Raw genomic sequence first — 26833 nt, forward strand, 5'->3', positions numbered from 1 at the left:
TACCTGGGAAGAATATAAGATAGTAAGAGCAAACACCTGTTCTGTCACTGACTTCTCTATCCATTGATCCTAGAACTGCACCTGGCAGGTAACTGGCACTCAACAAGTAGTTACTGAAGGAATGGATTAGGAACATGGTAGCAAATGGTCCTATGCACCTCTCTTACTCTCTCTAACCAGATTTCCTCATCTGCAAAACAGACTCACTCCCATCCTTTTAATAACAGCTACTGTTTATTGAATAATTACCGTATGTTCAATTGGGGTAGGCACTCTGAAGTCATTATTTCATTTAACCCTCTGGACAACCTTATGTGTGACATTATTATTCTCATTTCACAGATGGTGGAAGAAGTTCAGAGTTATTATCTTGTCCAGGTTACTTGCAATTACTAGACAGGCGACCCAGGGCAACTTCTTTCCTCTGCAATTTTGCAGTTTTGTCTTCTTTAGAGGAGGGTGGCAAAAACACTTGCATCAAAAGCTTGTTGTGATATCAATAAGCAGAGGAGAAGAAAACACTCTTCCTTATGGCAGGATGCCAACTGTTGAGTGTAGGGGAATAATGGAACAGAAAATCGCCAGTGTTGCAGGTGTAATCGTGAATAGAAGCTAAAACTAGTGAGTGAACATTTATCCGGCCTGCCGGGTGTTTGCACCGCTGCTGCCTGTTCTGCTTAGCAGCCGACTCGTCCCAGGTCCTGCAGTCCGGCCCTCCAACAGTCTGAGGGACAGTGAACTAGCCCCCTGTTTAAAAAGTTTGGGGACCCCTGTTCTAAGTAGAAAAAAAGATAACTAGTAACTTCACAGTGGGGAAAATGGGTGGGTTCTACTTTATCCAAGTTATCCAAGTTAACCTTTATCCAGAATTCAAACAAATAAACACAATGGGCCTTCTAAGATGATGCACTCAGGAGGATGACACCTTGTGGTGTGGCCTGGCCAAAAAGTAAAAAAAAAATAACAATGAGTCATTGCACCCTCTCCTTACCCTGCTCCCTTGTGCACCTCACAATAGCCCCCAGGCAGATCTACTATGCACTGGTATGTGTGTCGTGTTGCCCAGAGAACCTTCCAAACAAGTACCCAAAACCTGTCCAATGTCTAAAAAAAGGAGACTTGGTGTCCAGCACAGTCTGGGCTGGGTACATAACATGATTCATGAGTATATTCTTCAATTCAGATAATTTCTTCCAAAAGATCAACAAAAATGACGTATCCCTGAAATATTCCATGAAATCTTCCTCAAAGTTAATGTGTATAGAAGGTCGTATTGAGGAAGTCTAAGGTAGCACTTGGAAACTGTACAGATCTATACCTGCACGTGAGCTGTGTTCGTCACAGTTACAGAGCTTAGTTAAAAGCACCTGCAAGTAGGATACTGCAGGGTGTTTAAAATGAATTTCTTCTAGTTAGTTTTTCTCTTAATATAAGTGCCTATTTGACTTTACCTATTATTTTTGTTTAGTAAAGTTGGCATGCTGCATTTTTTTTAAAGGGTAAAAGAAAAAAAGGTATAATATGAATTTAATCTAACTCTACTTATGGGGCAACAACAGACAAGCCCAAATTGAGGGAGATTTACCAAAACAAATATCGGAATTCTGCAGAAACGTTCAGGTCATGCAGCACAAGTCCACCCAGGAAGTGTTTCAGGTTATAGAGACTAAAGAGATAGGACAGCTCAGTGTAGCAGATGAGCCTGGGTCCCATCTGGTTGGAATGTTTTTGTTTTTGTTATTAAAGACATTACGGGGACAACAGGTGAAAGTTTGATAAACTCTGAGATTAGCTGACAGTACTGCATCAATGCCATTTCCCTAATTATGATAATTGCACCCTGGTTCTATAAAAGGATGTCCCTGTACTTAGGAAATACAAAACGAAGTCTTTAGTGTTAAAGGGGCACGACGTATGCTGCTTTTTAACAGATCAGAGAAAAACATAAATTGTCTAGGAACGGTAAAACAAACAAGTTGTGGATATTTGTGGAATCTGGACAGATCTATGAAATTTTACAAAAACGTTAAAAATTAATAAAGGTTAAAGTAAAAGCTTATGATGAGGATTAAATGAGTTAATATTTACAAAGAACTTAGAACCTAGGCCTTGAAATAGTAGTGCTTAGATGTAATTATTGTCATCATACAATGAGAACAGACAGGGTCACCTCCACCTGGCTCTTAAACCCTTGTTTTCATTACCCTCATACCTTCGCTTCATCATTCAGAGTGTGGAGAAATCCAATAGGATAATGAATAGAAAAGTCTTCACATAAACTGTGAAGTGCTGTGCCTCTGTGAATGTTTGCCAGCATGCAATGTGAACTCAGATTCTCCTAGACAGCTATCAGATGGCCTTTTAGTGATATTGCTGATGAGACTGTTGAGGCCCAGAGAGCTTGTCAAACACCCTCACTCCAGCAGGAGCTCAGAACTAAATCCCAGATCTCCTAGTTCTCAGTTCAGTGATTTGAACTCTGGATTGTGGGCTGCAAGAAGAAGGTTAGAAAAGGAAAACTTCTTCCCCCCACTGCTGTGTTTTTCTCTCGCTTTGTTTGGTGGTGCTCTCTGCCAGTCTGAGGTCAGCCTGTGACCCACTGCCTGCACCTGGCCTCTGTTTCCTCAGCTGGAGCCCAGGCACCAGGAAAGATGGCAGCAAGCCTAAGGCAACCAATTGCATTTCAGTGTCATCTCTCCTAGAGTTGATGCTGAAAATGGCATCTTACTTGTATATGATACTAAAAAAATTTTTTTCTCACCATATGAAAATATTGATAGGGAAAAATCCTGCTGTCTGGGACTTTGGCCCCTACACATACCCAGGTTCCTGAGGCTGTTTTTTCTTAATGGTGGTCTATTTCTTTAACATTTCTAAAGACTCCAAATGAGTTTTTTTTTTTTTTTTAATCTGTCGGTTGGCTAGGAAACAAATGTTTCTACCCAATCTTAGCAGTGTATAATGGGTTCCAAAAAAGCAAGGATCTGAAATTCATTTTTTACCCTGACTTGCCACATATGAATTTGTTTCACTGCCTAAGTAGGAAGAACCCAGAGATAGGTAATTTTCCTCCCTGAGGTACTGACTTCTCCAGCAAGGGAAAAAGTCATTGTGTTTTCGCAATGGTGCAGAATGAAAATCTCCAGTCAATCAGAACTGGAAGGCATTATGTTCAGAGAAAATGATCCTAAAAATATTGATCAGCTCACAGTTTCCTCATCTATTAAATAATCTAAATGTACATTGTGAAAGTTGAATAGCACAATGAATGGGAATAAAATATGTTTGTGCAAACAATAGTTAAATGAAAAAAAAAGCGCTTCAGCAATGATGCAGTTAGAAAATATTCATTCTTGGCTCAGCGCCTGTGGCTCAACCGGCTAAGGCACCAGCCACATACACCTAAGGTGGTGGATTCGAATCCCCAGCCCGGGCCCACCAAACAACAATGATGGCTGCAACCAAAAAATGGCCAGGCGTTGTGGCAGGCACCTATAGTCCCAGCTACTTGGGAGGCTGAGGCAGGAGACTCACTTGAGCCCAGGAGTTGGAGGTTGCTGTGAGCGTGATGCCATGGCACTCTACCCAGGGGGATAGCTTGAGGCTCCGTCTCAAAAAAAAAAAAAAAGAAAAGAAAAGAAAATATTCATTCTTTATCTGGGTCCACCAGAAATGCTTCTCAGCTGGGAAACGGAGCTTCACACCTAGGCTGCTTCTCAATGATGTCCTTCAGTTTGTGAAGCTGGAAGGAATTTTCCCTGTAAAAACTTAGTTGTTGGACCAAGAATGGGTAAGAAAAAGGAACCTGGCACTTTGGCTCCCAGCCAAGTTGGAGGATTGCTAGAGCCCAGGAGTTAGAGACCATGGTGGGCAACATTGCAAGATTCTATCTCTTCTTCTCTAAAATAAGAAGAAAAAAGATAGTGAATAAACCCCAAGCTTAAAAGTAAAAAACAGAAAAGAATGGGTTATTATAAGCAAATGGATAACAGCCAGTGGATGTCTGCATGCTTCCTATTTGTACAATTTATAAGTTTAACGTGGTTTTGTTGTTTTTAAGGACTGCAATACCATAGGGCCAGAGGAGCTCAGGAATTCCTCAGAATCTACAGAACAACAAAAAAATTAAATTATCTGCCCCTATTTGGGGTTCTTCAGAGCAATTAAACTAAAAGATGCCACAGTATTTTATTTACCATTGCACTTTGACAGAAATAATCATCGGTTTATATATTACTTATATGAACTGCCTTTACAAGTTCTTTGGGAGGCAAGAGATTAAGTCAGTTTAAATCCATTTGTTTACTACTTTGACCATAAGTAATAAAGTCAATCCACTGAAAATTTTACAATGGTTATTTGCATATTTGCCTTAAGATGATAATTTTCCTACAATCCTAAAGCTAATTTGTTATTCACCACTCTCGCTTATTAAAATGTCTCTATGGTAGTAAAGACATCAACTTTGGCAAGCTTTATGCAAAAGAACAGAAGTGTATAAAATATATAAACACCATAATAAGTGTCTATATTTTTCCCTTTTATGGCAAAACGTTCTAATAATGATTTCTATCATATATTAATTACTACAATTTATTAGGTATCACATTTCAGGGACCAAGGGAAGAAACTTTTAACACGTTATCTCCACTTCTTACAATAAACCTTGAAGGTAGCTGCTATTACATCCATTACACAAAAGGAAAAAAAAACTCAGAGAGACTCACGGAGTTTTGCACCCTGCTCCCCTCTGCTGTTAAGGGAGCAGCAGGTCTTTCTGCACTATTCCTTTCTCCCACCCCCATCCCCCAGTTGCCAGTCACTTGTAGCCACACTATATGTGTTTCCTATTACAGAATACAGGGTTTTTTTTTTTATCCCCTCCCCCCAAAACTGCGTGATACATTGTTCATTCAGCCAGTTCTGCATAATTCCAAGTGTCAGAAACAGTTAATACAACTAGAAAAATACTGAATAAGCGGTTTAGGGCCACACTTTTGTTTGAGTACAATGCATTTCAGCCAGTCGGCTTTAGTTTAATTCCTGTGTTGTTTTAAATTTCTGTAAACTCTTTGAGGGAGTTTTGCACGCCTACTGTTTAGCTCCGAGTCCTAGGCACAAAGCAGGCACTCTGCTGAATGAATTGGGTGACTGGTCTAGTATTTGTTTTTAAGCCTCAATTAGTGAAACGAATTTACATAAATAGTGAAAGATCTGAGTCTGTAAAATGTTCCTCTCTGCAGCGGCCGAGGGGTGCGGTCCGTGGCACATCAGTAAGCAGTCCTTCTGAGAAAGGCGCTAGGTAGCAATATCACCCATCTCAATCTTGCTCAACCTGGGGGCCCCTCACTCCTGATCAGCTCTCTGGGTCTCCACAAAAACCGACGTGGGGTGTGGAACGGGGAACCGGGCGCACCACGGCCACAGGCGCGCGCCCGGAGCCACGATGAAGTTCAGAGGAGAGTGTTTACCAGCAAACAAAGGGCAGCGCGGTCTTCGGTCCTGGGACCAGCTGCAGCCGCCTGGATAAAACGCAAGGGCCGCGGTGACAAATGGACATTCCGCACGCGAGCAGACTGACACCCGATCTGCTCCTCTCCGCGGCCCCGCCCGGGGTCTCCAGCTGCTGGGCCCACTGCCGCCACCGGCTCTCGGGGCCAGTTCACCACGTGCCCTGGGCGCCGTGGTCCCAATAACTTTCCGGTATCTCTCTGGGCTGGGGTCCGGCTGTGTGGAAGGGCCGGCAGGTGGCGGCCTCCAAGAGGCTCCCTCACCCGACTTCGTGAACGACCCTTATATGGAAGGTGGCCCGCTCCTAACTCCATCCCAGACCCGAGGAGCTCCTCGGAGAAGCTCCGAGGGCAAAGGCCAGTCAGCAGCGTGGAGCCTAGCCGAGCCGGAGGAACAAAGAGAGGGAGTAGGGCCGGGAGGATGCTGCGCTGCCCCGCGCCCCACCCAGCCGGCTAGCGGGCACTGCTTGGTGCGCAGGTAGCCCTGGCCTTGGTCGCCGCAGGAGGGTGTGTGTGCCAGCGGAGTACACAAAGACTCACTTCCGCGGGGCCGGGCGCTCGCACTACCCGCCCCGCCAGCCACAGTCTATTAGTTAGCATTCCTGCATCTCTGCCACCAAAAGGGACCCAAGTGCCCCGGGGTACCAGGCGGGCACTGTGCAGGTAACCCTCGGAGGAGCAAGGGCTGGATAAAGGCGGCGGCCAGGGAGCAACCTGCCTGTTTAGGCAGCCGCGCCGCCCCGCACCGCCCTACGCAGCCCAAGTCTGCAATCACTCTCTGCCAGGGGCAGGGCTCTGCGAGCAGCCGGGGAGCGCCCCGCCTGCGCTGGCCCACGGGCTGAGCTGCCGGGCCGGGGGCGCGGGGAGGGGCAGCGCAACTTCCCAGGGCTCGGCGCCCACCCGCTAGGTGAGCAGAGAGAGGGGAGGGCGAGAAGCGACCGAGGGGGTGGGAACCCAGGGGCGCGGGGCTCGGGATTGGGGAGCCGCGCAGCCTCGGTACGGGGGCCGGGAGCCGCCTCCTCGCCCCGGAGCTCCGGCCCGCGGTCCCTCCAGCCGCCCGCGTCGCTGGCGCCGCCGCCGCGGCGTTGCCCAGAACAATGAAGCGCGCGGCGCGGGGCTAAGCGCAGCCTCGCGCCGGCTCCGAGGCCGAGCCGCCCACCGCGCCCCGCCGCCCGCTCCTGCAGCTGCTGCAGGCGAGAAGCAGCCCCAGCCCCAAGGAGGTGATCCCACAGGCCGCCCGGGACGCAAGCGTGGGATCGCTCTGAGCCCCCGGAGTGGCACGAGGAGGACTCCAGCCGCGCCTTCGGCGGCCGCAGCCCCCAAGTTCTGCAGCGCGCGTTTGGCGCCCCCGGCCCGGAATCCCCGCTCGAGCGGGCGTCCGTGTGAGTGTGGGAGCGCGTGGCGCGCGCGCCCGAGCGACTGCCGGGGAATAAAATGTGACACGCACATCTCGGAGTCCAGCGCTGCGCGGCCGGGGGAGCGCAGAGCACTGCTGTGTTGTGCGCTACGGGGCGCAGCGTGGGGAGAAGGCTGGTAAGGGAGCGCACGGGGGAAGGGTAGGCGACGTCTTGCTGGGGTATCTGTTCAGCGCGGAGTTCTACTCAGAGACAAGGGACCAGACCCGAGTGTGGGGGATGCTGAAGGTGGTTTGAGAAGAAGCAGGAAATTCTGGACAGGGCGAGAGTGCCGGAAGGCTTGCGCTTTAAGGACAGACAGACTGTGGCTGAGGAGTAACGGTGATCTTTTATTTTATTCTATTTAGGCTCTGGGAGGGAGCGAAGCTTTTTATTTGTCTTTTTCTAGACCACTCCCATGCAAAATTGCACTTCTTAAATCACAAAAAGTGTGTTCTATTGATTTCTGGTTCTCGGTAGCTGTAATGTTTAGGGCAGTGGGGATCTATAAAATCCTAAATACCCGAGTGTTAATTCTTATGCCCTGGACAGGCAGAACACTCTCCTTTTGGGTTGTTTTACTTTCCACCGTGCACAGAGTGGATATTCGATTCATTCTTTGGAGTAGGGAATGTGACATCCTGCTCCTTCGGGTTTGACCATGCGGGTGCTGCGGGACCGGGAGAAGTTACACTCACGGTTTGCACCCAGTGATGCCTTCCAAAGAGCTGAATAGCTGTGTTTGGAGAAGCTGTGCTTTCCAGGAATTTAAATGAGACTTTTTGTGATTGCCTTCCAGGACTCTCCTCCTAGTACCATATTTGTTTTGTCAGGCTGAACTTTGAAAGCTGTTTTGTAATCTGAGAAGCACTTTTTGGGGAAAAGTAACGCTTGGCTGGATTTTTGTGAACTTATTTTTATTGGCTATGCCGAAAATTTGCCGAGAGGCAAACCAAATTTGGTCGAAATCTTTGTCTCTTGTACCACTGCTGTTCTAACCATGAAGGGGCATGTGGGTTCCCCACTCCGCTGGCTGGCTGGGCTGGGTCTGCGGGGTGTGTGTGTGTGTGTGTGTGTGTGTGTGTGTTTGAAGTACCTTCGGCACATTTGAAAAGCCCTATTCGGGTTCTTAGATGCTTACATTTTTTTGAAATGTTGGTCAACATTTTTGCAAGTTTGAAATACAGTTTATGACTAAGGAAGAATTCCAATAAAGTCAGTGCTATAATCACTCTGTTGTTGCAAATTTAGGGTTTATGCTCCTTTTGAATGGAAAAACGTTATATGGCCTTAAACCTATTTTTATCCACTCTCCCATTTTTCTGGAACTGACAACAGCTATGTTTACAGCCCTGGAAGACTTGCATTTTGTACTAATTCATTGGAAAAACTTGATACAGGTGAATGGATATTGGGCTCGAAACTGAGCAAAACTTAATAAGTGAATTTCCTTGAATTTTATAAAGAGGTTAAAAAGTGCACTCAGAATCTGATTCTTATTGCAATAGATATAAGTTGTAGCATCTTACCTTTTTGTTTGGTGCAGTTAAAGATTCTAGAGTTGTGAGTTGAAGCTGTTCTTGAGACTGTGATAGGAGCCTCCATCACGCTAAGTGGAGTTCTGAGCTGCCCAACTTAGACTGATGATACTCTTGCTGAGAGAGAGTTCAGAGCAGAGACTAGCATTTGGTAAGTTTAGTATGTGGTGCACACTACCTAGGAAGCAAAGATAAAAAATTTGAGGGGTTTTAGCCTGGAGGATTCAAGACTAAGTTACTTAATATCAGAAAATATGTGGATGATTCATTCTGCAGGAAAGGGAAAGCATCTTGTGCTGAGTTTCTGATGAGTATAATTAAGAGGGAAAGGGGTTACTCTGTGGAGTAAAGAGAGAAGTAGAAGTCTAGGGAGTTGTGGCCATTCCAGTAGTCGGATTGGTTAAATAGTGAATGGGCTGCTGAAAAGTCCCTGTACATGCTTATTTCTGGAGTGCTCCCCCCGCCCCCCCAATTCTTCTCTTTCTCTGATGATTTAAGTGTGTGAGTCTCTGGTCTATTGCTTACACTGATACTGACTGAAATTTTATCCTCTGGGTCTAGAATTTATCCGAGCATTTCTCAAGTGCTTAAATCTTCTCTGAAATGACAAACTCATTTATAGGCTTCTGCAGCTCCTGCGTGGGTAAATAAATGATGGGTTCCTTTCCAAAAACTTGGAGATATTTGTCCTCTGGGAAACTCTTAATTAATTTGCAAATTTGCTGCCTCATTCATGATACTTTGAATAAAAATATCTTATGCATGATAATAGGGACAGTCTTTTTTTTAAATGTATTTTCTTTCTAAGTATACTGTGTTATTCTGATCAAATTCCTGTGTTTTTCCCTCTCTTGGATCTTCTGCAATATGATCTCAAAATTTAATTGCTTAAATTAAATTAAGTACTTTATTTGACTTGCATAAGTGTCTAAGAAAAAGAGATAGGGCCCTCCTGGCAAGTGTTTATTAAGTTTTGATATTTTTAATCATCGAAAGCTAACAGCTCGTCCTAAGGAAAAAAGATAAAAACATTGAGATGAAATTCACAAATGACTATAAAGGAAAAACTAGATAAAATCCTGTACTAATTTGGAAAGTGAAAGGGAAGCGGATGTGTGCCTTTGCACAGAAATTTTCAATGTTCTCAACACCAACTGTTGATGCCAGTGGCAAGGACTGAATGGTGTGTAGATGACTGGCTATTGTTAATGGATTGCCATGTTTTCGATTTAATATAGGTGCTGTTGTTCTGAAAGCTGTCTTTCCTACTTTTAAGAGACTTGTTTGTAAAGTACAGTGCAAAGGCAAAAGTTGTCAGAGAAACATGGATTTATTAAGCCTTTTCCCAGATCTAAACTTTACCCTAATCCAAAATTCTCAGCCCCATCCAACTTATAGGGAACAGTTGCAGTTCACAATACTTGTAACCTACCTAGTCCATGAGTGAAATCCATTTAAAGGGCATGAGCTATGTACTGAGCAGTCCTAAGGTTTTGTAAGAATGGGTGATCTGGTCTAGCACCAGCCCGGCCACTTGATCTCAGCAGTTCTGGGACTTCAGTCTTCATGGGGCCACCTGCAGGTTTCTGGTTTCCCCACATACCAATTGCTTCCTGGGTTGGAGAGGAATGGCTCTATGGATGGAAATGAGCATGCTGCCCTCTGTGGGAATGCTATCGCCACAAAACTGTTCTGTGCCCTCTTGGCTTCTGCTGCCCCCTGTGGTCTTCTCCAGGGAAGAAGTCCAAATTCAAGATACACCAGTAACTCTAAAAAGATAAAAGGGTATGCGGACTGCGTTTATAGTTTTGCACAGAACTTTATCTTAGAGAATGAAGTGGCAAACAAAAGCTCTTGGTTGGTGCCCCTGCAGCAGCCACCACTGGAGGAAGTCTTGGGCACACCAGAGCTCACTGTCTAGGGCTGAAAAGGAAGGCTTAGACTAAATCCTCTCCACCCTGTCTTCTGGACCTGCGATTGGACAAAATTGATAATTGTGTATTCTGACATATTTAAATGCTAATTTCTCTGCAGCCCCAGGGGACAGTAGCAATTCTAAGAATAATAATAGCAACTGATTTGCACTTATTGGGCACCATACCCTGCCATTTGCTTTGCATAGATTATCAAAGTACACTTTAGCCACAGCCCTGGGAGGTGTTATTATACTCAATTTGCAGATGAGAAGACTGAACCTGGGAAAGATGAGGTGTCTTGACAGAGCTGGGATTTGAGCCTGGGTCTGAGTGTCCAAAGCCCATGCTGTTTGACTGAGATCCACTGCATCAGCGTTTTTCAACTTTTTTTTTTTTTAATCTCACAGCACACTTGAACCTATAATTTAAACTTCCACAGCACACGTGAATTATGTTGATCAAAAAAAATGAAAAAAAGGAATGTACTTACTGTGATTTGAACTTCTTTCAAAAACAATTTAATTAATTTTAAAAAATTTTTGTGGCACACCAATTGAAAATCACTGCACTGCACAGAGAAATGACTGCTCTTAGCATTGTGTGGGATCAGAGGGCAACTGTGGCTGCTGCGGGCTTTCACGTCCTTAAACCAAACTGAGCCCCCTGGATGGGAGGTGATGGCAGGAGAGCAGAAAGCATGTGTTCATCAGAACTTGGAAGCAGAAGGCTTGAGCTACAACTTGAAAATGGGGCACGCAATTTGGAACATTCATGTTGTCAGTATTAGAATGCAATTTAGGCTGATATGAAGTGTGGCATATCCAAGGAAAAATTTTGGCTGCAAGAAAATTATCCATCTGCCTTGAGATATTGGGTTGGTGAAGAGAGCATGCTCTGAAAGTGGTCTCTCGGGACATTAAAAAATACTATAAATTGGCTAAAGCATCAGAGAATACACTGTGAAGGAAAATCCTGCAGTATCTTGATTATAAGCCTCAGTTTCCAGATTTTTTTTTTTTTTTTGGCAGTTTTTGGCCAGGGCTGGGTTTAAACCCACCACCTCGGGTACATGGGGCCGGCGCCCTACTCCTTTGAGCCACAGGCGCCACCCTCCAGAATTTTTTTAATTCACACATTAAGTTCTACTCTAGGCTGCTTCCACAATTTGAGCCTGAGAGGGAAATGCTTTATTAAATTTAAAGCAATTGGCTTTCCACGTTCACATTATACAAATGTTTCAAAGAGAGGTTCTTGCATGTTGGTAATTGTTGCGGTTTCTAAAATGACTTGGCTATAAATTTAATTTGGGAAAAGGTAAGTCTCCGATAATCCAATAGCGTTCATTATTTAGAAATAAACTTGAAAAGCAGCTTTCTTGAAAGTGTAGTGATGATTTTTCTGAAATTTAAGTATATCATTATGTGCTGAAAACTTCTATTGGTACCTCTAACCACAAATGGGTAGGAAAAAGTACAGTTAATATAGGATTCATTTTCTAAATGGTAGAGTTTACCCAATTACAAAATGGAAATAGAGGCCTATGAGTAAATGAATGTATTTGTTTTTACTACTAGAGGAAGGATTGTGCTATATAAATTATATTTTTAAATTGGGGAAACTGTATTCCACTAGAAATCCCCACAAGTGGAAAGAATGCACTTGTGCCCGCATTCACGCGTACACACTCAAGGGCAGGAGGGGTAAGCTCCCACATCAGTGCATTGTTACATCTGTGGTTAGAAGTAGGAACTTGAATTAGGGACACTTGAGCATTAACTATTGGGATGACAGCTGCTGGGTAACAAAGTCAGGAGGAGAGCCCAGTCCTGGTGATTGAAAGAACATTCTTTTGTCCTGTATCACCTATCTCTGAGTGAATTTTGTGTTCCAAAGTATATGTGGCTTGTGGCAAGCTCACAAAATTGCTTAAGGTTTAAACATTTCTTTTAATTTAGTATAAATAAGAATCGATAGGGAAAAGCATACTTGTATTTCTGCATTTAAACAAGTGTGAGTGTCATATTTGTAAATGCACTTCTAATGTCGCATCTTCAGGGTACCTCTGGTGGTTTGCAGAATATGGTTGACTGTTGAGACTATCTCCTGACCTAGGCCTCTCAGGGAACCTGGCCCTGGGCTGATGACTGAAATCCTATGTATTTTTTAGCTCTTTGCTGCTACAAAAGAGGCTGAACTACTGGAGATGTTTTAGGTCGATCTGAAGTTGACCAAGTATTACAGGTGGCTCAGTCTCTCCCCAGGACAGCAGATGAATATTTGGAGTTGCCCTGAATTATAGTGTCCTATTTAATCACTGTAGACATTAGATAAAAGAATTAGGACAAAAAGCCTGAGTTTCATTTTTTTTTTTAAAACAATACTAGACTTTCTAATTCCCAAGGTAATTTTAAATAATTTATAAATGAATCGGAAGTGGGCAAGAACAACATGGGTTTCTTTTAGAAATATGTTAATATATGTATATAATATGTACACATCGTGTAAGTAGGTCTGTAATTTCCATTTTTCAAAAGGTGGTCCCCCTTTGAGTCATTGTATAGTTAAAGACATATTCTGCTGCCTAATGTTCAAAATTAATAGCTGAGAGAGTTAAACTAATTAAGCAATTTACCTGACTCAATACTTGGTATGTTGTAACAATATTCAGAGGGGTGCCATTAAGTGGGTTATTTTGTTAACCACTTGATGTGGGAGAATTTGAAAAACGGACTTGATAGAAAGAGGAAAATGTCTATAGGGTTTTTGGCTTTCGAATAATGTGACTGCTTCTGTAAGTTAAATCCATACATTTTTATACTTGCCTCTTGCCTCACTCTCCACTTTGTACCATGGAATTAAAACACGTCACACCATGCTATAATCATGTCCTAGTAAACACGCTATGTACCACTGTTGGATATATATACAGAAAAAGCAGGGGTATTATTATTTGGGGGGGTTGAATTTTTCCAATATTCTCTCATAACTGTTAAGCCCAGTATTAGATGTAGAACCAGAAGTAGGTAAAGGAAAGGTTTAGACTTCAGACTATTGAACAATGTGCCTCTGAAGCAGTGGTTACAAGAATCCTAAATTGTAATATGGAAACCTGTGCGTGTTTTACTGGCAAAACTAAACTGGCTCACCTTACCCCAAATATTCTTGTGCCCAAAGTAGAACCCTCTTGCACCTACCACACTGTGTTGAAAATGATAAGTGAGTTTATAATGTAGAAATATAGTTGTCTCTTAGGATTGATTCCAAGATCTCCCTCAGGCGACCAAAATCCACACACTTAAGTCCCTGATATCAAAGACAGAGTATCTACATGTAACCTCCACACATCTTCCTACAAACTTTTAAATCAACTTCAGATTTCTTATAACACTTAATACAGTATGAATGCTATGTACATAGTTGCTGTACTCTATACTTTTCCAAATTTGCACTATTATGATTTTTTTTATTTGAGACAGGATTCCACTCTGTCATCTGTGCTAGGGTGCAGTGGCATCATCATAATTCCCTGCAACCTCAAAGTCTTGGGCTCAAATGATCCTCCTGCCTCAGCTTCCTTAGTAGTAGTCGTCCCACATACTGAACTAATTAAAAAAAAAAAAAATTGTGTGTGGAGACTGGGTCTAGCTATGTTGCCCAGTGTAGTATCAAATTCCTGGCCTCAAGTAAACCTCCTACCTTGGCTTCCCAAAGTACTAGGATTACAGGTATGAGCCAGGGCACCTGGCCTAACTTGCATTATTTTTAGTGTTGTATTGTTATTTTTTATTTATTTATTTTTCTCAAATATTTAAAATCCATGCTTGATGGCATCCAAGGTTTGCTAGTCTGCATAGGTGGAGGACTGATTGCGAATGGCTTACACATTTGGTCTGGGAGTTACCTGCATTGTGCCTATATGGTTAGGGTGACCAGATGTACCGATTTTGGCAGGACAGTCCCGCTTTTCAACAATTTGTCCCGCGTCCGGCGGCATTTTGAAAAAGTCCCGATTTTTGGAAAGAATGCACGAACGGGCTGGAGAACAAGAAGGGAATATACGATTTTTGGCCGCCATATGGCTATTTCGCCAGAATATGAGTTTTATATCATTTTTGTTAATTTTATAATGTTAAACTGTAATAAATAATTGCTGAGAAGTGATTATCGAGAACTGCTTATCAAAGTTTGCCTTGTTGTCAGGCCCTGCCCTGCCCCGTCCCCTGCCCCGCGCCCCCACTCCCCCCTACCTGCGCCCCCGCTCCACCCCCCAGCCGTGTTGTCCCACCTTACAGATGTTAAAATCTGGTCACCCTATATATGGTATGTAAGCAGCCCCTGAATGTCCAGTGTGTTGGGTAACAACATGCAGCCAGATACTAGCAGTGCCATCCTCCAGGTCCCTGCCCAACTCAGACAGTAGGACCTTGGCCAAAGGCCATGCCTTAGATTATTCCATACTGAACTGACAGACATACCAATGCTGATCGATTTCCTTCCCAGGTATGTATTTTCTATGAAGCCCCATATTTTTTCTCTCATGTAACAATTCAGTGGTGTATGTGGGGAGAGGGACGTGTAGAACAGAACTGAAGGGAGGGAGTTATGTGCATTTTTGTTTGCTCTTTATTCTTTTATATATTATGGGTAGAAAATAAAGATTGATGACTTAGGTATTTATACAGTCCTCTTGTTTATCCAGTGTTGGTGCTAAGGAAACATTTTTTTTTTTTCAAAGATGAGGTTAAACCCGTTGGTATGTTCAACTGTTTTCTTCAAAATAAAATTTTCTCTGTTTTGGTACTGAGAGTCTCAGTACCAAAACAGAGACTAAGTTGTGGGGCCCATTGCTTGTGATGGTGGAATGGCAGGTAGATACTAACATTAACCATAGGAAATTCACAGCCACAAGTATATGCCAAACACCCACCTGCTTGGGGTGAGTGATGCCCTTGAGCACAACAGTCTGGAGATTTTAGGCTTTCATATCTTCCGCAGATGACAGTCAGCCCCATGTATGCCTACATACCAGATTTCCTCAACCTGTGGGACAATGCCCCCAAACCACCTTCTGAGAATCCCAGAAGGCATACAGGAAGCAAACTTAGCCAATCTCCAGTTTACAAATCAAAAAGGCAATAAGAGGATCTCCTGAAACCTCTCTATGCAGCATTGTAGGCAGTAACACTGATGAATTTCTCTCTTAATCTTCAAACCAGAAATGGGTGATGTCAAATACAATTTTGGGGGAGTAGGTTACAGAGAAACATGTCATCACCGCTACCCTCCACCTGACACTTGTTTTCTGTTTATTCATATTTTGTTTATTTATTTCTTTTTTGATCCTCCATAGGGACTGCTGAACTCTTCCTTCTCCCTCTTCTTCCTCTCTAAACATGCTTTCCCAGTAATGTGCTCCTGGGAGCCACATGGATGGAAAGGAAGCTGGGACGCCTACGCTCCCTAAAGCTCAGGTTTGCCCTGGCTTTAAGCAGTTACTTTACCTGTCTTGTTTTCTTCACCTCCAGACCTTGACCAAGGGATTTGCAGGTGGAAAAGTTAATCATTAAATTCATTAAATCCTCTGCCAATGCCAACTGTGTACAAAAGCGTGTGTGTAATTTGACGAATTTTCATAAGCCAACTGTACCTGTATAACCCGCAGCTCGAAATATCAGCAGCCACGCCCTGTAAGACTCCTGTACCTGCTTTTGGTAACTGTCCATCAAAGAATAACAACTCTTCTCTTTCATAACAGAAGAAATTGCTTTTGTGTCACATGCTTTACGTTGAAGTTTAAACAAAATAACTTTTAAGTAATTTAGCATTTTTTTTTAGGAATTAAGGCAGAATTAGCCAGGAACAAAGTATCAGTTGTGCTATTAAAATAGAAAAGTTCACTATTGTTCAGCATTAAAACTTGCTTGCTGTATGAAGTATATTTTGTTATTAACTACCCTCGAGTTGCTAATAAGACCTTAGTTTTGCCAGTTATCCAATGTTACAGGTTTTCCTTTCAGTTAACTATAAGCAGAGAAACGAACATAAATTTTAAAATATACTAAAAGCCAGTATGCTATGCTTTAATGTTTAATATAGTCCTGTTAATTACAAATAATGCTGACCATGTAACATTTAGGTGGAAAAACACACTATGAAAATAAATTGTCTTTATTAACTGATTTTAATTTTATTTGACAGTTAACTTTGTAGCCTCTGAATTGTGAACTTGGAATAATTTAATATTGCAAGTGAACGCTGACAGATGGATAGTTCTAGAAGCTATTTTAGATATTATAGTTAGACTCTGTTAGAAGATTGTTTTAAGGAATTAGCTCAGAAGTAAATTAATCGGACATGAAAGAGTAAAATTGTATAGACTCTTTGGAATTTTTGTCATCCAAAGGAAATTCTACAGTGCAATTTAGAAATAGAAAATAAAAATCTAAAAATTCAGGTCTGTGCCACATCCCCTTGGATACTTGCTGGTACTTGTTCTGTGCTGACCAACTCGGGGAGAGGTTTCCTCTATACCCAAAAATGAAAGTTCAAAGGGATATAAAAAAGGTGGAAGAATGTCTCAAAATGTAGTGGAAAGGAAGAGAATGAGAAACAAAAATGTGATTTTAAAAGTGAAAAGGCTAACAGGCAGATTGCTTAATCAAGTTCAGCTGTAGGCAGATTATATTGTATACATTCAGCTGAAGTCAAAGAAGTTAATTTAAATCCAAAGCCAGATGCAAATGGCACCATTTGGTGTAGAGCAGCGCATTTGGCAAGCAAAGCTTACACAGCATTAAGGCTCTCACGACTGGTTTCTGTTTCCTGCAGAGGAAGTTGTCTCTACTACCTGCTGCTGCAACTGCCGGCTTGTCTGCACCGTGCCCTTGGGCAGGTACGATTTAAGTGGCTTGAAAATATGTGATTATGCTTCATGTGCTTGTGCAGCGTCTCTTCCTTTATGGAAACAGGGACATTTGTAGTTTCTGGTGGGCAAAGAGTTTCTTGGGTTTTAGTTTCCAGTGTTTATCATATTCTTTAAAGAAAAAAAATTGAGTGGAAGCCCCGCACTGTTGGTAGCAAAAGGAGTATTTTCTCTGAGGAACTCATTTTGCAGATGTCTCCCTCCACTCTGGTCCTCTTCCTGCACAACCATCTGTTCTCCCTTTAGCAGAGAGGCATCTTTCCAAACCCTCATCTCGATCCTGTGGCCTCCTGTCCTCCTTACATACCCCAGGCTCCCTTGTTGTACCCAGGACATAGACGTAATATGCTCCTGGGTTGGGCCCCAGCTCATGGGCTCCACTTTTCCTACTCCCCTTTTAGCCACATCCACTTGCAGGCTCTCTCCTCTGACCAGATTGGCCAGGACCTGGCACTTTTTCCTTCCCTCTGCTCACCTTCAACTTCCAACCCCAACTCCTGATATGAATAACTTTTGCAAAAGCCTTCCCTGATACACACACGAGGTGAGTTAACAGTGCCTGTCTGCACTACGGCATCATCCCTCTCTTGCTGGATTTACTTTTCTCTGGCTCCTTCCCACTAAGTTCCTGGAAGGCAGCTTCTGAGCTCTGTGTCTGTCCCAGCTATGTAGCACATGGGGCGCTGAGCCTAGCAGGTGCTTCATAAATCTTGGTTGAATGAATGGAGCTAAGAGTCCTGTTCGGTCGAAATAATAGCCATTCACTGTTCAACTGTGATTTCTAAAAATAAAGAGAAGTGAGCAGGATTTTTCCCCCTCTCTCTTCAAGTTGAATCCCCATGAGGAAAACTCCCCAAACTCTAGCAATCCACTTATAAACAGAATATTCCCTAGAGGCAGGACCATTGCCGCCAGCCTGTTCTGTACACATACTATCTCACACTTTAGAGTTGCAGCCGATCACCTGGGAGAACAAACATTAGCAGCAACGTCCGGAAATCAGAATGAAACCTTTCAACCTTATCATTTTTGTACCACTTTTGAATCTCACAGAGAAAACCTGAGATTTGCATTTCTTTTCAAAATGATGACAAATGTAGTTGAATATCTTTGTTCCTTTCTTCAGCAAAGCACTCGGAACTGAGAGACATGTGTAATTGGTAAATAATTAGTAAATAAATTGGGTAGGATCTGTCCGTGGAGGATTCACGAAAGCACTTTGTCTTGGATTCATAAATGTTGTATAAAATCCTAACAATTAGAACTACATACATTTTCAGCACCTGGTGTGATAATAAGACTGTTCCAAAATGAATGCGGCTCAGCAGTCCTTTGTTACTGTGCTCCCATTTTTTTTCTGCCTGCCTAAGAATCATCTATGAATAGATATTAAAATTTGGAAAATTTTACAATGGGGGGAGTAGACAATCTTAGCTGCCCATGAAGAATAACAAATGCAGCACCTTGACTCTGAGTTTAGTCCACCTGCTACAGGTGGGAAAGTGAATGCCCACCTTTAGCCTAAAGCCCGAGGAAGGCGCTGTGCTGTGCCCTGCTCATGGAACCCCATTCTGCCATTGCTCCTATAGGACACAGCCACGGGGCTGAAGTATGCTTGTGTGGACAGAGACAAGGGTTGGTGGGCATTTGGGGGTCATTAGCGCTTACGTGGAATTGCCAGACTCACATCCTCCTGAGCGTTAAGCCCTGTGCATTTCTCTTCCCAATTATCTGTTCTAAGAGAGTTTTGTTTTGTTTTATGAAATTCTGCAGTTTCCCAAAAGGTCACATTAAAACTGGAGGCATGCCTGGCACATGTCAGTTAATTAAAGAGACCCCTTTCCTCACTCTGAACCCATACTAGAAATGAAATAAAAAATATTGCCCGTGGTTGAAGTTAGGGACATTGAGCAATTTCCAGTGGTAAATTGAACGTGGCAGGAGTTTAATGAAAACACACAGAGTTTAAAGTAACGACTAAAAAGTCCATGGAGCGTTTGAGTAAAGTATCTCACTGCCCCGCTGACACACACGTTAGACACAGGGATCTTTTGGGAGGGAGAAGAGAAGAGCCCAAGTGCGGATTTCCTCACATCCCTGAAAATCATTTTAAATCACTTTCATAAGCACGTTAAGTGGATTTTAATGGCTTCATGGGTGTTGACTGTAGGCAATTGTCATGCTGACTGTGGCAGTCTTTCTGTTCTTCTGTTCGGTGACCCCACCAGGGCCCCGGGCTGTGCCTGATTTCCACAACACAAGCAGAGAGAGAATCATGTCTGTCCCAGGATTCGTGCTACAGGTGAAGGATGCTCTTTTCAGTTAGAAACTTGGTTTTTGGTTAGGAACTCAGGTTGGGTCCCAGGGCATTGGGGTATTACTGTTATTTCCAGTAATACATAGTCATGACATTGGTCAACAACAGACTGAGTATATGACAAAGGTCTCCTAGGATTATAATAGAGCTGAGAAGTTCCTGTCACCTAGGAATGTCATAGCTAAGTGCGTTACTCACGTATTTATGAATCCAACTATGCTGGCAGTCATATGGAAGTTTAGCACATACAGCTACGCACTGGTCGCAGTGCTTGATAATGACAATAAGTGACTGTCACTGGTTTGTGTATTTACTGTACTATTCCTTTTATCATTATTTTAGAGTATAATCCTTCTACTTATGAAAAACAGCCATAAAACAGTGTCCGGCAGGTATCCAGGAAAAGGTACTGTTACTACAGGGGATGACAGAGCCAAGTGTGTTAGTGCCCCTGAAGACCTTCCAGAGGGACCAGATGTGGAGATGAAGACAGTGATATCGATGATCCTGACTTGTTTAGGCCCAGGCTAATGTGTGTGTTTGTGTACGGTTGTACAATGTGTGTTTTAAGCTAAGTGTTATTACTAAAGAGTTAATACTATTATGAAACCAACACTCATATGAATTATAAAACACAAATATAGTCTAGCAGGAAGGAGAAGTTGGGGGGGAGGTGGAAGGGAGATTAGGGGGAGGAGGAAGGGAATTTGGTGGGATCTCACCTAATGTGCGGCATGTGAGGGTATTCAGCACACCCACCCAGGGAGGGGGCTTCTCCTAGCTTGAAATTTACCTTGGGAGTGAGAAAAATGTAACCAAAAAAATTTATCCCCTCATATTAATTTGAAATAAATTTTTTAAAAAAGAGTCAAAAAGGTTAAAGAAATTTATCAAGTAAAAGCGTTACAGGAAGCTATGATTCATTTGTTATTGAAGAAAGAAACCATGTTTTTAAAATTCAGTGTAGCCTAAGTGTGCAGTGTGTATAAAGCCTACAGTAGTTAAATGTCCTTGGCCTTTACACGCACTCACCACTCACCGGCTGACTCACTCAGAACGACTTCCAGCCCTATAAGCTCCATTCGCTTTAAGTGCCCTATACGAGTGTTTTATTTTTAATCTTATGTACTGTAATTTTACTGTACTTTTATTATGTTGAGATACACAGATACTTACCATTGTGTTCCAGCAGCCTGCAGTCCTCAGCACTGTACATGCCGTATGGCTTAGGAACCTGGGTGTCCCATTATGGCCTAGGTGTATAGTGGGTGGGACCATGCAGGTTAGCGTGTGCACACGCTCCAGTCTTCCACAACAATGCAATGGCCTGGCAACACATTTCTCAGCACACACCTCTCTCATTCCAACTTGTGACTGTTTTAAAATTTGCTAATCTGCAGGAGTTATTTTGTTTCTCTTAATGACCTCAGTTACTACCTGCACACTCCAAGCCTTTTGCATTTTCCTTGTGAGTCGGGCTCTGCCCGCTGAAAAGGGTTTATGTTGCCAGTTGCTTTGTCTGTACATTTTAATTATGTTGTTTTCCTGGACAAGGTTTTTGATAACTGGATGTGGTCGGAAAAGATTGGTTTCCGGAATGTTGGTGTCAGCCAGGAATTCCTCATCCTGTGCTAAAACCAACCTGTCAGCCTGAAAAATGTTCCCTCTTCAGGAAACACATTATCATTGTAGATTGGGACTGGATTCAAAAGGATCCTATAAGCTTCTGGGGGAGGAGATGAACTTGGCCTGGGCACAATTTCCGTAATAGGTTTTGTTTTTTCCTTGTTTCTTAGTTGGATTTCTTTTTCCCCCAACTGCTTTCTGTTTCTCAAAAAGGTTTATTCTCAGGCAATGAAAGTAAGCACTGTTTTATGGCTGCCTAGAAAACTGGTAATAAATAATATGAATCTAACAAGAAGTGTCCTGGGTTTACTTCCTTACATTTCCTAAATATCTGAGGTATAATGATTGGAGATAATTTCTTTTTGTACTCTCTTAGTGGACTACTATTAAACATTCAGTTAACGTACCAAAATAACTGTCCATGTTCCTTTTCAGAAAGAAAGACCTCTTGTGTCCAGATCATGCTAGGCAGTGTACCTAATGCCTCAGTGCGCCCTCTCTGCCCAGGGAAAGGTGGGAAATCTCACTGAGTGGGGATGGAGGGATTCCTGGACAGTGATGGGTGTGTCTCCCTCCCTCAGGGGACTGCGTGTGCAGACCTGGTTCTCCCACCCTCCCCTCCCAGGCCGTTTAGCAGGCAGACCTTCCTGGCTGTGTCTGTCAGCCTCACTGCATGAAATGGAAAGTGGCCTCATCCCAGCCTTCGCTAATAAATAAATAAAGGGTTAGCTTGCTTTCAGGCTCAAAGGTCAAGTGCCTCCTGGACAGGGCCTGCTGTCTCTCCGGAAGGGGCGAGGACACTGGGAGACCTGACCACCTGGGCAGGTGTGAGAAACAGCCGCCAGCAGGGGGTCGTTTGGATTTGGCTTGGCTTAAACTTCAGCTTTGTACCCCTGCTTAGCAGAGTGTGAGTCTCCCTGTAGGTCAAGTTAATGAACAGAGCTGAGAAAAAAACAAATCCTTTCTTCCCTCCCCAGGGTTCTTTCATGTCCGGAAAGGTGTGACTGACTGCTTTGAAAGGCCCACTGACATCCCTCCTCCCCCCAGAGCCCAGGCAGCTGGAAGGGGCCTCTGTACCCTCTGGAGGGTAATTCTGTCCTCTGCCTGATGGAGAAACCCGAGCAGAAGGGGGTGGTCCTTCCTCCCCATCTCCATACGACAGCTTCCTAGGACAGGAGTGGTTATCAGTGAATTCAAAGGACAGTTGTTATTTGGGGGGGAAGGGGAGAGGATGAGAGGAGATGTGCTTCTGTTTGCTACATAGTAGTCCCAGTTTGATATTCCTGGGATATCTGAGTACGAGAGGCCAAACTGTGCACAGGAAGCTGCCAGAGGTCTAAGCCCCTTTTCCCTTGGTCGCACCTGTTTGAAGGGTGACCTGCCCCCCAGGTGGGGGATTCAGGTGAGTCTGCAGCTTCCCCCGGGACTTCCTCCCCTGGAGTCTATGTCTTGTACCTGTGGGACATTCCTGTCACCACTCTCCAGGCTCCTCTAGACCTACCTCCATTCTCAATATATGACAGTTCATGGAATTTGCCTTTGTATTCCCAGTGACTAGCAAATTCCTTTCATGGATATGTGTTGAACAAAACAAACTTCTTTCCCGGCGGACACTGGCTTGTTACAGTCCCATGATGGCTTGCCTCCAGCCTGCTTTGTCCCTTACTATCAACAACCCTTCGGAATCTAGTGACACTCCTTCCATGACAACCCATCTAGTAAGTGGGGGTTTTGTACTGCACTCCCTCATTCATGCTCTCCCACCACAATTCACACATGTAGGAGCAGAAATTTAGAGAAGAAGGTACGATCTAAGGTTCAAAATTCCTTCCTAAGAAGAGAAACAAGTAGACTGACTGAACTTGTCCCAGTAGCCCCCACACTGGAAGCAGCTGCCAGATGTGTGACAGTTTGGCCATCTTGGAGTCTGTCCTTGATGACTTCCATTTCTGGGCTCCCATTTCTTCTTTGTCTCTGTCTCTGACAGTCCAGGCTTCAGCATTAACAAAAGGCATCACTGAAGCACTGCTGGAGGCTTTCAGGGCAGTTATCTTTGCTTGGGGACTTGTACACAGATATTTAGTTTATTATGGCTGGTTCTAAAAATTTATGACCTATGAAAAGTTTATTTTCAGTATAACCGAGGTCAAAATATGACATTTAATCTGAAATCCATATGGCACCCAGCTTCCCGGGGCGTGAAGGCGCTCTGCAAACAGTAGTGGGTGGCATTTGAGGGGGGCAGGGCTTCCGAGTCAATAGACTTAGTCCCAGATTTCCTGGGCCCCCAACGTAGGAGATTTTTGTCATCTGCTCTTTCTCTTTTCTTTCCTTTTTTTTTTTCCCGTGTGTTTTAACAAAACACACGAAAAAAATTAACCATATTCTCGGCTTCAGTTTCTTCCTCTGTACAATGAGAGTAACTGATCTGGTTCTCTTTGACAGATGATAATTTTAAGTGCCAGCCAGCACACCTGAACCGGGCTCCAGGGAAGCACTTGTGACTCTTACTATTAGACCACAATAGAAGAGTGAAAGGAAATGGAATTGGCTGCATGTCTAGCAAATTTTTTTGGCTCTTGCTTTAACAGGCCTGGTCAAAATGACATGGGTGTTTGGCTTGCTTGTTTTGCTCTGACATTACCTTTTTCTATACTACCTTCTTCTTTGAAGTGACTTATGGGTGATTTAAATTACAACCCAGACAGTGTTGTGTGTGTGCATGTGTGTTTTTTTTTGGGGGGGGGGAGTACTTGAGGAAGAAAAAACATAAAGGTCTTGGATGGAAATTCCTTGCTTTGAAGTCCTCTGTGGGACACAAGCAGGCAAAATTTTTAATCAGCTGCTTCCAGGCCACATTTGGTGTTCTGCGGAACAAACCCTCTTTGAAACCGAATGCCAGCTTAGCTGCCAGTGCTCACCCTGGGCCCTCCTTCCTGAGCAGACCAGGACCCTGCAAGGTTAGGCCGGCCACGAAGTACAGCCTCTGCTTAGAGAGGTGATTAAGTATTAAAGAAAAAAAGCAGAAAGGCTTCAAAGTTACCTCAAAATCATCATCCTTTTATTTTTGTTAATGTTCTTAGAAATGACTTAGCTCTTTGTGTCTCTAAAATTGGAAGCTTTGCTGTTGCACTGTGGGGTAGCAGAGTTAGATGTTCCTGGCACAGAGCGAATACTTGTTCAGTGAATGGAGAAAGTACAATATAAATGATTCAGAGAAAGGGGGAAAAATTAACAAGAATAAGGGAAAGCGAATGAGCAGGTGACCGTCAGAAGTCCAGATTGCCAACAGTGGAATTATGGCAAACATTTTCTGAACCTGAAGAGCCTGTGGCTTTAAATGGGAGGTGTCAAGGAAAGGAGCTTTGGAGTCAAACATAGGTTCAGATACTGGCTGCCACTTCCAGATGGTGCAACAACCAGGGCTGGCTGTGGGACCCCGTGCTGAATTAAAATGTTGGGGCCCTTTGTACAAAAATCAGGGAAAAAAAGCCCTTAACGGTACTAAAACAAAACGTTTTGCCTCCTTCCTTTCTCATCCCTTTCTTCTCCCCCTTTTCTTCCCTCGCTTGAATTGTCGTGGTATTTTTAACTTTGTATGTAATGAAAAATTAAAATTTTAATTATTAGCACGAATTTTTCTGTTTGTCTTTAACTTGTGCAGTGCCAGTTTTCTATGCAAATATAAGAGCATTTAAGTCATTTCTATAATCACTGAAATTACACAATTTATATTTAGCAGCCTGCACATGTGTGTGCATTTCTTTCTGAGCAGAGCAGTGGAAACGCTGCTGAAAGCTAACTCCACTGTTTGTATTTCTCTTCTTGATACCAGCAGCTCCGCCAACACAGTCTTCCTTCAGCTTACTGATGAGTAAGGCAGGGCTCTCCGTGTCATCATTTCGAGCACGGTGATCGGCTAATACAGGGAAATTAGAAGGGGCACGAAGGGGGTGTTGACCGAAGTTGTTTCTTGGAACGTCTTACCTTTCTTTTTGCTTTTAAAACCAGTTCTGGTTCTAACAGAGAATATGACCTCTTGGGTCTGCGGGGTCCCACGCTTCTCTTAGATGTAAGTTCACCTTGTACTCCTTTTGAGTCTTGCAAAACTCCCGTGCATCTTGGCCGCACTAGAATCTTCCACTTCTGGGATGTTATTAATGCTGTGAGTGGGCAGCAAGGAAGGGTGGACACTGTGTGACATGTTGTCTGCTTCGTTGCTTCCTTGTCACTTTCTCCCCCGATCTTGGACTTCACTTACAGAACACAAAGTCAAAGAATTACTGAGACCTTCAAGCCAGGGACAGGAGAGCATTAAAACAAGTGTGACCCTTCTGGGGGTGAGGTCCTCTGTGACTGTCTGGGTCACATGCGAGGAAGTCACCCTATTGACCTCTCACGGGTCCTTAACCTCAAGAAGCCTCAGTTTCCTCATCATGAAATTGAAGCCATAATATTGCCTAATTCATAGGATGTTCTGTTTAAATAATACCATGTGTATCATTTATGCAGTATCGTGCTTGGTACATAAGAAGCCTTTAATAAAAGTAATTCCTACCACTTCTACTGCTGAACAGGTCTTCAAACGTGATGGCTCTATTGTGATAACACAAATGCAAGCCATACCCATTAAATGTCACTTCTTGCACTGAGCAGGCTGCAAACAAAATTTTATAAGTCACAAACATTCTTTATTGTGTCTTTTGAAGTGACTCAGTGTCTGTACAAATGAATAAGCAAATAAAATATAGTGCCTCGAAGGCTTTGAAAAGCAGTGCTGTTACATAAAAATGTAAGGCCTGGATTCTGGTCTCTCATCTGTTCAGCGGTGGGCCACTTGCTTTCCTCCTCTGCACCTCAGTTTCCTTGTGTCTAAAGGGAGAGTGTCACGATGTCCTATCATGGCATAGTGTCCTGTAATGAGGACCCAAAGTAAACGTTAAGGGAGAAAGATATGTAAGTCGTAAGGACGTGGTGGAGAGAAGAGGTACAGGAAGTTTTCTGTGGCCGCTCCTGTCGCCTGGTGCAGGGGTGTGTCAGGCACTGTACGGCTTTGCTTCTCTACAGACAGGGCTTTTCCCTGGAAGAACTAAGGCACGTGGACAGTGTCAGTACTATCCAGACACGCACTGTTTTGTAGCTATGTTTCACCCCCGCTGAAACTCCAAGCCCATACTTTCTGAATCAGTTTCAAGCATCCTGCATACATAAAGCTCTGTAGGTTAGCCGAAGTGCCTGGAATTAGGACTCCAATAAGTTCGGCGTTTTCCTGATGAGGTGAGATGCAGTGGTATGCCGCTGTTTTGGAAATTTTCAGACATTTCGCCTGCCAATTATTAAATAGTATTGAAACCAAAGGTAGCAAATCCTCAGCACCTCACCGCTTCCTAATTATTTTGCTTCGCTGAAGTGTTATCTACGCTCTTGAAGTTATTTACTTTCAGTGTATTTGTATGGTGGAAATACAGTGCAGTTGTTTTCTCAATTCTGTTGAGTATTTTCCTGCAAAGAGTTTGCAGTTGGCCATGGTGGAAATATTTATACCAGGGAATAAGCAAACGCAAACAGTCAGGGCGCTTTCTCCACAATTTCTCTCCCTGAGAGACAATT

At 43.4% G+C, this 26833-nt stretch overlaps 1 protein-coding gene across 1 annotated transcript in view; it reads left to right on the forward strand.

Annotated features, from left to right (window-relative positions):
• Positions 1–6368: 6368 nt before the first annotated feature.
• ST6GAL2 (ST6 beta-galactoside alpha-2,6-sialyltransferase 2) overlaps positions 6369–26833 on the forward strand; it is a 71740-nt gene continuing 51275 nt past the window's right edge. Inside the window, exon 1 of the mRNA XM_023515792.1 lies at positions 6369–6417. The gene's annotated coding sequence lies outside the window, so the exon portion shown is untranslated. The remainder of the gene's footprint in view (positions 6418–26833) is intronic.

This window comes from Otolemur garnettii, unplaced genomic scaffold (genome assembly GCF_000181295.1).
Source record: "Otolemur garnettii isolate 467f Iridium unplaced genomic scaffold, OtoGar3 scaffold00079, whole genome shotgun sequence".
NCBI lineage: Eukaryota > Metazoa > Chordata > Mammalia > Primates > Galagidae > Otolemur > Otolemur garnettii.